The following is a 10,966-nucleotide window of genomic DNA, read 5'->3' on the forward strand; positions in this document are numbered from 1 at the left end:
TTTTAGCACCTGTATTCAATCATATTAGAGTTACAACAGGGTTGGGGGGTGGAGGATTTACCTATTTTTTCCCAACAGTTTGCAAGGCATAAAGCACTTTGCACATGACAAAATAGCACTTTCATTCACAAATTATTTCCTTTAGCATTAAGTTCTGGATGCAGGTGAGTAGTGATCTGACTGTAAAACATTCTGTGTAATCAAAGGGTATTTCGATAAATCCCTTTCTGGGATTTTAAGTATCTTCATAATCATGGATGTGATGTAGCCTATTGGAAGCTTCTTTGTAGCTAGCTCTGAAAATAGATGAAGAGCAACAAAGCATCTCAGCTACATTGTAAACATGTTACTATATTCTTATTTTAGAATAATAAAAATTTCTCATATCTTTTTCTCTCAAACCCTGCTGAGTGTTCTGGTACAGGATGCACGCAAAATAGCTTTCTTTTTGGCAATTTTTTTATTCTTTAAAGTGACTAATTCTTTCATAGTGTACCAGATATACCACATTAATAATTTCTTGGCATTTTTCTTCTAATTGACACGTGTTTGTGTGTGTGTGTATGCGTATACATCCGCATGTGCTCTTCCGTTGTTTCCGGAATTTTAAGGAGGTGAGAAGCACACAAACTGAAGAGTCTCTAATGGTTTGCTTGCTATAGAAAACAGATTTATTTTTATGAAAATACACACTGTTTTCTGACCTAGTGTGAAAGATGCTGTATTTATATAAACACTAATGTTGGAAACGCAGCTGTTATGTTACTTTGTGCTTTTATTGGTGTGGTTTCCACCAGCTCCTAAACCCCTTGAATCACTCCTAAGTGAAAGCCAAAGTTGCAGGCACAGCTTGGATGCCCTTGGGTGTCCTGGAACTGCAGTGGATTTTTTGGCAGTTGCAGCCATGATCGATAGGTTGATTTTTGGGTTTAGTTTAGTTTGGTTTGGTTTTACAGAATTAGTTTTGAATAGTGAAAGGAAAATACAGAAATTGCATATTGAGATTTCAGTGCCACAGAAAAGAAGCAAGTAGAACACTGACATACCACAGTAATTTTAGATGATGACAAATCCGTTTAATCAGGTGTGCAGTGTGAGAGACCCCATGGATAAGGTTGTTTAGAGTTTTCAGTTTTCTAAAGAGGAAAAAAATAATAAATCAGCCTTGGAGAATTGCTTTATTTTAGGGTGGAAAAAGGACATGCGATTTTCTTACCTGGTGCTTTAGTTTTCCTCTACTTGTTATCTTTTTTTTTTTTTCCCCCAACAGTGATGTTATGATCAGTGAATCTCTCCCCTTGTGTTTTTCAGCACCTGCTAGGTCTGCCTCGGGGCTGATGGCTGTGTTCAGACCCCAGCAATAAAATCTGAAGAGGTAAGATACATGGGATATTTCAGTATTAGAACAAATGGCCCTTTTCCTCATTGTGTTATTATGCAATTTGTAGACATCCAGAAAAGCCAGGGAACTTTAAAAGTATTTACATGCCCTGACACTGCCAACAGCCCACTAAGCCTCACCTTCCCAGGGGAGTTATCCATGTGACAGGAGAGGCCCTTATCCCAAGGCAGCTTGTCCTCCCTCCTCATCCATGTCCCAGGAGCCATGACTGCCTGTCAGTGTCTGCCTGTTTGGATGTGGCAGTGGCAGCTCACTGACATGGATGTTGGCTGATCCTAGGATCACCTTTTCATGCTGTGTTCCTTGTTTTTCCTCCCCAGCTGAAGTCCAAAACCAAACAGTGTGACCAGGAACTAGAGTTTGCAAAGGCTGGTCACTGCCAGGAGTGTTCTGTGATAGAGGGTAGAGAAGGGAATGAGAGACTATTGGTGTCAGTTCTCGGACAGAAGAATTTTTGGGAAGCCTCATCTCTGTTCACCTCTTGCTCTAAGGCATAGTGGGAAACTTAAAAGACTGATTCAATTAGCAAACAGAGCTTGGATCCCTGCAAAGGACCCATATTTTCCTCCTGTCAAATCTTTGAAAGATCAGAAAAAAAGTTTTGCTCTTATTGCCTTTAATGCACGCCCTTCCATCCCCTACTTCAGGACACATACATGTAATCTTCTTCACTCATACTGAGGAAATGGTGTTGGAAAAGCCAAGAACATGCCTGATTGTAATGAAGAGTCCCCTTATGATGATGACCATTTTTCATTATGAAAAGTTCTGGCTATGCTTTCTGTCCCGTGGGCCTCAGCACAAAGATGTACTGTCCCACTAAGCGTAGCTTTACTCCTCATCTTACCCCATGCTGTTATTTTATCTCAGTACTTTTTCACTGATCCATTAAAATAGGAAATACTTCTGAACAGTTGCTCTCATTGAATTCAGATTCTCAGAAAAGTAGATGCTGATTAGTTTTTGCAATTTAAGTTTTTAATAACATAGCCAATTAAGTTAAAAGTAGTTACTCTTTAGAAAGCATTTAGCAATCTAAAACATAAACTTCTGTAGAATTTTGTGTAGTACTTCAGTGCTGGGTGCACATCCATGTGGACTAACTGCACAATGAAATGTGGCCTCTAAGCAGATGGATTACTTTACACAACACTATTTGAAATTAATTTAATTATATTAATGCAGAAATCATGGCATTGCATGATCTTTTTTCATTTCTGCTACATACAGGAGTTTAAGGATATTTCTAGTGTGAACACAAGTAGTTCTTTGAGCAAGGGTTCTTTGAGGAATTGGGGTGGAGGACAGTCTCCTTTTGATTGCTCTGTTTGTTTGTCCCTTCGCTGAAGTTCAAGTCAAAGGCACACACAGAGCAGCTGCACCGGGGTAAGGGCATTTTGAATTCCTTGGCCCTGACAGAGGTAGTGGAAAGGAGTGCAGGAGCCCCAGGCCTGTCCCATACAAGCAGAATCTCCCTTGCCAATATTGTTACTGAGTCATATTTCACATAAATTGCCCCCTGTAAGAGCAGGATGTTTTGTACACTTAACAATACCAAACCTAAACAGAAGTGGGTTTAATTGTGACCATGGCTCTCCTGTCCCAGTGCACTGTTCTGTGGCACTCAGAGCTGGATTGTGTGCAGGAGCTGAAAGCCACTGAAGTGGAAGCTGGTAGGGTGCAATGGCATATGGAGGCCTAGAGATGAACCCAGGGTAGGAAACTGGTGTGACACAGGAGAAAAATTGTTTCTTTCCTTGTATCAGGATCTAGATCAGCCTGACCCCTCTGTGCCCTTCCTGCTGTCACCACATTAGCACCAGCTTTGACACTTAGAGGTGACCTGTGAGACGGTGCAACCACAGACTGAGAAATGAGTAAATAAAAGTGTGGCATAGAAATATGTGGGAAAGGCAATGAGGGGATTGCCAGCCATATACATTTCATATAAATTGTTTTTCTTTAAAAGGGAGATTTGCACTTGTTGTATTTACTGGACTTGTATTTTTCTGACATGCAACTGAGTTAGGTGTTGTATATAGTCCCTCAGGGATTTTTTGGACATAACCAAAGGATTTTTACTTTGCAGGGAATGTTAGCCTGGAATGTGGCCAGGTCTGACCGCTCTGTGAAAATTTTGGGTGTCTGAAGGGGGAGATGCCATGCTTGGTTGGGGCTCCTTCTGGCACGTCTTGTGGGGAGTGTTCCCTTCCCTTGGCGAGGTCAGAGTGCTGCTGCTGGAGGGAAAGCTCTAGCTAGGCACTTGTTATAGTGTGGAAGGGTCACTCAAAAAATAATTGCCATGCAAGATTGATACTGCATTTTAATTACTTTTAATGGTGGTGACTGGTTCTGCAGCCACTCTGTCTTTCTCTGTGTGCATCTGCTGCTAGAAATGTTTAAGTTATGCAAGAAATAAAGGTGAATAATTTGCTCTGAAATGCATTTTATAATGCTTCACCTAAAAGTAGGTACTTTGAAACAATGCAAAAATTATCCAAGAACAAGAACCAAATGTAGTTGGCTTTTTTCTGATGCACATGCTTTCTTTATATAAGCTTCCAGGTGTACATACTGCTGCTGTGTATATGCTATGGATTTATTGTTGCTATCCTATTTAGCAGCATGGTGATACCAGCTAGAGAAACTGCTTTTCATGCAATTTTTTGCATTAATCTAGCTCTTTCATTACTTTCTCTAACCTGAAAAAATTCTGTTTCCTCAGAGGGGAAGGAATCTAACAGAAAAGTATTATGTGCCACAAATAAGTTTTTTTCCTAAGTAAAGAATTACAGTAGTTGCAGTATTCAGTCCAGAATCAGTGGCAGAGTTTGAGGATCAGGTAATTTGGCAGAATAGCAGCAGAGAGTTTTATTCCTCAGGTGGCACTCACTTGAGTGCAAGTTACAGATTTAAGTCTATAAAAGTGTTGAGATACCAGACTTAGGAAAATTGTAGCATTCCATTGCATAAGAAACATGTAAAATATTTTTAGGGAGTTTAACACTTATTAGGACTCTGATCTTTGCACAGCAAAACCTTTAGTAACCAAAGTAACTGGTGTTAAAATGTTGAGACTAAAGTAGGTTGTATCAGCATTTCTGTCAGCACTGCATAACTCAAGGGGACTCATAAATCTGGTTATGCCACCAGTGTCTTGTAGTTAAATGTACCGTGGGTTTTTAAGTATCTGGAAGATTATTTCACAGGTATGATTCTCACTGGCAGTGAGTGAGGGCCAGCTGCACACCTGGAGTTCTGGTATTGGCAGGGAAAAGCTGTGGAGACTGTGTGGTCCCATTCCTGCAGGGAAGTTCTCCACCTGCCTTTACAGAAAGCGTGTCCATCCAAATAGTTCCCAGCTACAGGGAGATGCTGTGTAATTTTGTGACATGGGCTGGTGACAGATGCTGTCACACTTCAATGGAGCATGTCAGGTGTCCAAACACTGGTCTGAGTAAGAGTGCCAAAGGTTCTATTGTTATTGTAGTTTATTAGTTCTTGAAAGAATTTTAAAACAGAAAGATGCAGTCACTTGCTAACTGCTAACACATTTTCTGAGCACTTCTGAATAGCTGCTGGCTACTGTCTTTGGATATAATAATGGAGTTCAAGCAAGCTCACCAGCAAGTGTATTGGAAAACTTTATGGATGTGTAAAGATCGGGTGCTGTCCTCTGCTGATGGTGTGTACTGGCCTTTTCAGCCATTTGAAAGCAGAAGATGCTTTAGTAATGTCATTTTATAGACAATACACACAATAAACATCCCGTGGCACTTGAAATTTGGTTAATCTACACCCTGAATGAAAAGTTACAAATATGCACTGTGCTTTTAGCTTCCTGGTGTGCCTTAAAACTTCTTTATCTTGGCTAATTTCTTCCTTCCAACTAGTAGTTGGCGGGGAACTGCTCTTCAAAAGCAATGCTTGATAGAGCTGTCACTAGTAGGCTGCGCTGCAAAAATTCCATGTAATTGGACATGCAGGCCACCACCCTTCAGTACATCTGAGTCCTGCTTAGCAGGGGGCAAGTGGAAAAGGAGTTTGAAATGGCTCAGCTATAGAGGCATCACCGCTGGTTCAGCCTCCAGAGAAGTTAAAGAAATCAGAGGTTTGGGGAATTCTGTTCTGTAGAGTTTAGGGCATCTCAGCAGGAACTCTTCTGATGTAAAACTGTGCAAATAAATGCTGTAAGTTGCAACCTCAGAAAGACATAACACATGATAAGGAAATGGGTGGCAGGACATAGACAGAATGACCTGCATAAAAATTTACTTCAGTTCCATAGTTTTGGGTGCATCAGAGAGCAAGGAGAGTAAGCCTAAGCTGACAAAAATGTGAGGTGGGAGAAAGCTTAGTTAGTAGCCAGGTAGTTTAGGGGAAAATCAGACTTTGCCAGAGCATCATGTCACATTATAATCAGCATAGGGCATTCTACACTGACAGTCTCATCCTTCTGGCTGAAGATACTCTGGCCAAGGCCTCAAGGGCTTTCATGGGCCTGAGCAGGTGGGGAGATCTCCAGGACGGACCTTCTGCATATCATGTTTATAGGTAGAACACAGAGATCTTTGCAGTTTAACTTCATAACTTCTTTGTGTGAAATATTGCTATTTATTTACAATCTTGTATTTTGGGGAGGGGATGTTTGAGGCATAATGTGTTTTTTTCAAAGACATTCTGTCATTTGGAAAATACTGCAGTACCTTTCAAAAGCTATATTTGTCCATTTATAAACTGTTACATTCAGCCCTTGCAGATAAAAAAATAATCTGATACATGAAAAAAACTATGGTACTGCATTTTCCTTTCTAAATAATAGATGACCATTTATAGATGAGAGCCTCTCCCATTAGTTAAATAATAAATAAAGAGTTGCATGAGTTTTCTTTCAAATGAAACATTTTAATTGTTCCTGATCATCCCAAGCAAATGAAACTGTTCCTGTGATGGCTCCAAATATCAGCCTCACACAGTCAACATAAAAGGGCATTATTTGCCCACCTGTGCTGAAAATATCATGCATCATGGTCTTATGATTAGTTTTGACTTATATTTTAGAAAGAAAATCTTTGTATTTTCAGGGAGCACTCTTTGATTAGCTGCGTGGTTGTTGTAGCTCTGTTCTCCTTCCTCCCCCATTTTTATTTATATTTGCCAATATTTGGACACCATAAGGTTGAAAGAACAACAGGTAACACTAAATCACACACCTCTTGAATTAAAGGGACCTCTGAAGTCAGTGATACTACTTTAGTTCCACATTGAGTTACTAAGCTTATTTTAAAAGCAGCATTTTAATTTATTTCTTAGCCTCTTCTTCTTCCCCAGAGATGCAACACATCCCCCATCCACTGCTCTTGCTCCCAGCCTTGCCCTGTATTGTATTTCTCCTCATTAATATCTATATTAACCCCGTACATTTTCCAAAGTGCACAGTACCACAGCAGTGCCCTAAAATTCAGGAGAGATCTCAAGTACACCTGTAACACTAATGAATATCAGTAGTAAATTCTGAAGAGCAGGTAACAGATAATGACAACTAAGCCCATTAAAAAAAAGTGACTAGAAGTTGAAAATTATGCACTGTACTTTGCAGTCTTTCATACCTTAACCACTGCCTTGGCCAGGTTTTTGTTGAAGTGGAAGATATTTGCCCCACAATTGATACACACAGCCATTTTTCCATTAAAAAAGTTCCTTTCTTTTTCACAATGTCTGTGTAAGTGTTCGAATATTCACCACAGAGCTTGGAATAGGTATTGGCCAATGATGACTTAGAAACAAGTATGAGCTTGCAGTCCTGAACCACATGCTCTACTTTTCCGTACCAGATGGTTAAACTGAATGACAGCTCCAGCCCAGACACTGTCTTTCCTCCAGCAAGGTAAACAGACTGTATCAGACCTGTCCTCAGAGGGGTATTTGCCTCCAACCTTGTCCCTGCACAGCCCAGGTCCCAGGGTGATGTGAAACAGCCTGATCCTCATTGAGTTACCGGTGTTAAGACCAGCCCAGCAAAGGACCTCCTCTGAAATCTGGAAAGAGAAGGGTGGGGAAGCTTCTTCTGTAGTTTGCTTTCTCATTTTAGTAGCCTTTCCCTCTGCAGTTGAACAAGGGATTAATTGTGTGAGAACCTCTGTCATGGTTTAACCCCAGATGGAAACTCAGCCCCACGCAGCCGCTTGCTCCTTCATGCTCGTGAGACACAGGAGAGAATTTGAAAAAAAAGTGAGAAAAATGAGAAAACTCAGGTGAACAGAGATTAATAGGGAAAGCAAAAGTGTAGGCACAAGCAAAATAAAACCAGGGATTACTTCCCCACTTCCCTTGGACAGGCAAGTGTTTAGCTGTAGCAGGAAAGCTGGGCTCCATCACAGGTCACAGTCTCTTGGGAAAACAAACACCATCACTCCAAATATCGCCTCCTTCCTCCTCCTCTTCCCCCCTGCTTTGTGTACAGGAGTAACACCTTATGGTCTGGGATGTCCCTGTGGCCAGTTGGGGTCAGCTCTCCTGGATGTGTATCCTTCCAAGGCCTTGTGCCCCCCAGGCCTGTCACTGGTGGGGTGGGAGAGGAGCAGAAAAGGCCTTGGCTCTGTGCATGCCTAAACTAAATAATCACTGAAACATCCCTGTGTTATCGGCACTGTTCCAGCACAAATCCAAAACACAGCCACTACCAGCTACTGGGAAGACATTTAACTCCACCCCAGCCAAAACCAGCACAAATCCTGAGTTCTTTCAAGTCCTGAGGAGTGAGGTCTGTGACTGGGGAGAAGATCAGACCTGTGGGCCTGTGACATTCACATACTGACACACATTTTCCCTGTATCCCCTTGGCAGCCCTGGGTATCCTGAGCCTCAGGTGGTTGTTGCAGTGTCCTCAGAGCGTGTGGGCTGCTCTGGCAGGGGGCTCCTGGGTGGAGTTGGGGCCAGCCCCTCTCTCATCTCCTGCTGCTGGCACTGGAGTGGTTGGCGGAGGGGACGGAGCCGTTCCTCAGGTGCTGCTTGAGCCACTGAGGCCACTTCAGGTGAAAGAAAACATCCTGAATGTCACACAGCCCATGGAGTGGTGCGAGAGCTCAGCGAGGGGAAGGGAAAGGAAGATGGAAAGGAGAAAGGGGAAAGGGGAAAGGGGAAAGGGGAAAGGGGAAAGGGGAAAGGGGAAAGGGAAGGGAAAGAGAAGAGGAAGAGAAAGAGAAAGGGACCTGAAACTCCCAAGGGACTCCCACACACCTCATGACATCAGGTTCTCTCATGCCCTTTATTAGGGAGGGTGCTGGAGGGTGGAAAAATTCTTAGACTTTTTAATTTTATGTTTATTTATGTCTGTTTTCCCCCATGTATAACTTTGGGCCTTTTTGTACCAAAGCTACCATGAAGTGCTGGTCAAGGGAAGAAGTGACTTCACCCTGTTGTAATGTTGAAAATATGCTCATTCAGCTAAACATACTTTGAAATACTGGCAAAGCAGCATCCTGCGCAGTTCAGATGGGAAGCTGTTCAGGTAGTATCTGAGGCTGTGTCCTCTACAATTCAATAAATCAACAACTCATAGTGCAACTGATATTCTTTTGCCACTAAAATACACCTCAAAACCAGAAGCTGTTGTTTCAAAGGAATGTGGACTTGCTTACCATGTACTCTGATGTCACTGAATAACTGACCAATAACTGGAGTATTTTTATTCAACAAACCTCACACACATGGATTTTTTAAATCTTAAACTTTTCTGTTTACAAAATGCTGAGCTCAATATGGTGAGCATAAGAAGATTATTTTTTTTTATTATCAGGAATAAGCAATATAAGAAAATATATTTTAAAATAATTTTATCTTTTAAACATTTGCATTGCAGAAAAGGCATACTGAGATTTTCCATTAGAAATAATCATGCACTAACTCAGAACTTTGATGGAAAAAATCAGATTAAACTATTATATGTATTTTTTTAAAGGAAAATATTTCCTTTATGTTAATCAGTAAGGTGATGAAGTTAGCGTGGGTTTTTTAAATTAATACTTGTTAACTGCTCTGCAGAGGAATAACTTATAAAAGCTATTTTTTCAACTAAAATTTGAGATTGTATATTACAAATATGTAAGATTTTAACTTATTTTGTAAAAAGGCCAGTTGCTCAAAAGGTATTAGAATCAAAGTTCTTGTTTTTGCAAAGCACTCAACACAGTCAGGCCCGAAGTCAGAGTCCCTGTCCACTGCTGCCACCTCAAAGTTCAGGAATTCGGGTAACTTCAAACCACACAGTATGCTCCAGGTTCCTTAAATGACCAAGGAAATAGTTTCTAGGAGTTTTTAAATGGGGAGTGGGATTATCTGAAGTGAACAGAAAGCATGGGATGTAAAAGCTTTAATGGACTATTTTCAGTTACTGCACTGGTCTTTCCCAAATAATGGTAATTTTCTGTTCATTTTCTGCTAATTGCACGTGCAGACAGATTTTGAGCCATCTGTGGTGGCTCCAAATCAGAGAATTTCCTGCAAAGCAGTCAAATTCTAGAGGAACTAGTCTGTGGTTCAAGCATGTCCTGGTTTGAGTTCCCTCCCACCCTGAGATCTGGGTCCCTGTCAGCATCTCAACAGAAGCGACATGTCCTGTGTTCTGCACGTGATACAAATAACACATGAATGTATGAAAACTGCAAGGCTTTCTGCTGTGAGGAGCAAGCTGAACACAAATCAGTGTGTCTCCCACTGGTTTTTCTCAGTTAAGAAAAAAAATCCAATTTTATAGCTTCACATCTTGATGTTATAAAATGTAAAGGTGTGCAAGGCATTTTTGGGTTATGCCAAGCTGTGGTTGGTGTGTTCCCTCAGACTGTGCTGTGAAAGAGCCATCATTCTCACTAATCTTCATTCAATGAAATTTGATTATAGAAAATTCTAAATAGGTTTAGGTAGGATGGCAGTTTTTCGATTATAGATAATAGATCTTAAAATAGCAAAACAGATATATAAAAGCAAATCTAGAAAAGCCAATAAGGCATGAATCATTCAATAAAATAAGATAGGAGTGTACTACAGTAGAGTTCGAGTACCCTTTGATGTATTTTTTTTTCATTACCTGTTAGATTTTGTATGTAAATTCAGTAAGTTACAGCTCCTGCAAACAGAGTTTGATTTGCTAGATCTCTGTCTGCATGTGAGAGCTTTAGTCACATGTGTATTTATATTGGGAGCAGACCAATACAGATTTCTTTTACAACACACACAATCCTGGGAGTCCCATACAAGCTTGTGCACAAATTCCTGACAGATGTATCTGTATCAAAACAAGCAGGCAGAATGTGCTTGGTCATTTTTTCAAATATCAGGGTACCCTTAAAAGTGCAATTGAATCAACACAAATTTCACTACACCATCTCATTTTTCACTCTTTATTTTAAAATAATTCAAAATTTAATCTATTGAGACTAAAGAACACATGGAAGGTATCTTTGAGTGACAGCCTGAATGATTTATAGGGAGGAAACTAATGACATACAGCAAAATGCAGAAACACTGCTTGTCATACAGTCCTGTGCTACAAGTAAATTCATCAAC

This window comes from Anomalospiza imberbis, chromosome 5 (genome assembly GCF_031753505.1).
Source record: "Anomalospiza imberbis isolate Cuckoo-Finch-1a 21T00152 chromosome 5, ASM3175350v1, whole genome shotgun sequence".
NCBI lineage: Eukaryota > Metazoa > Chordata > Aves > Passeriformes > Viduidae > Anomalospiza > Anomalospiza imberbis.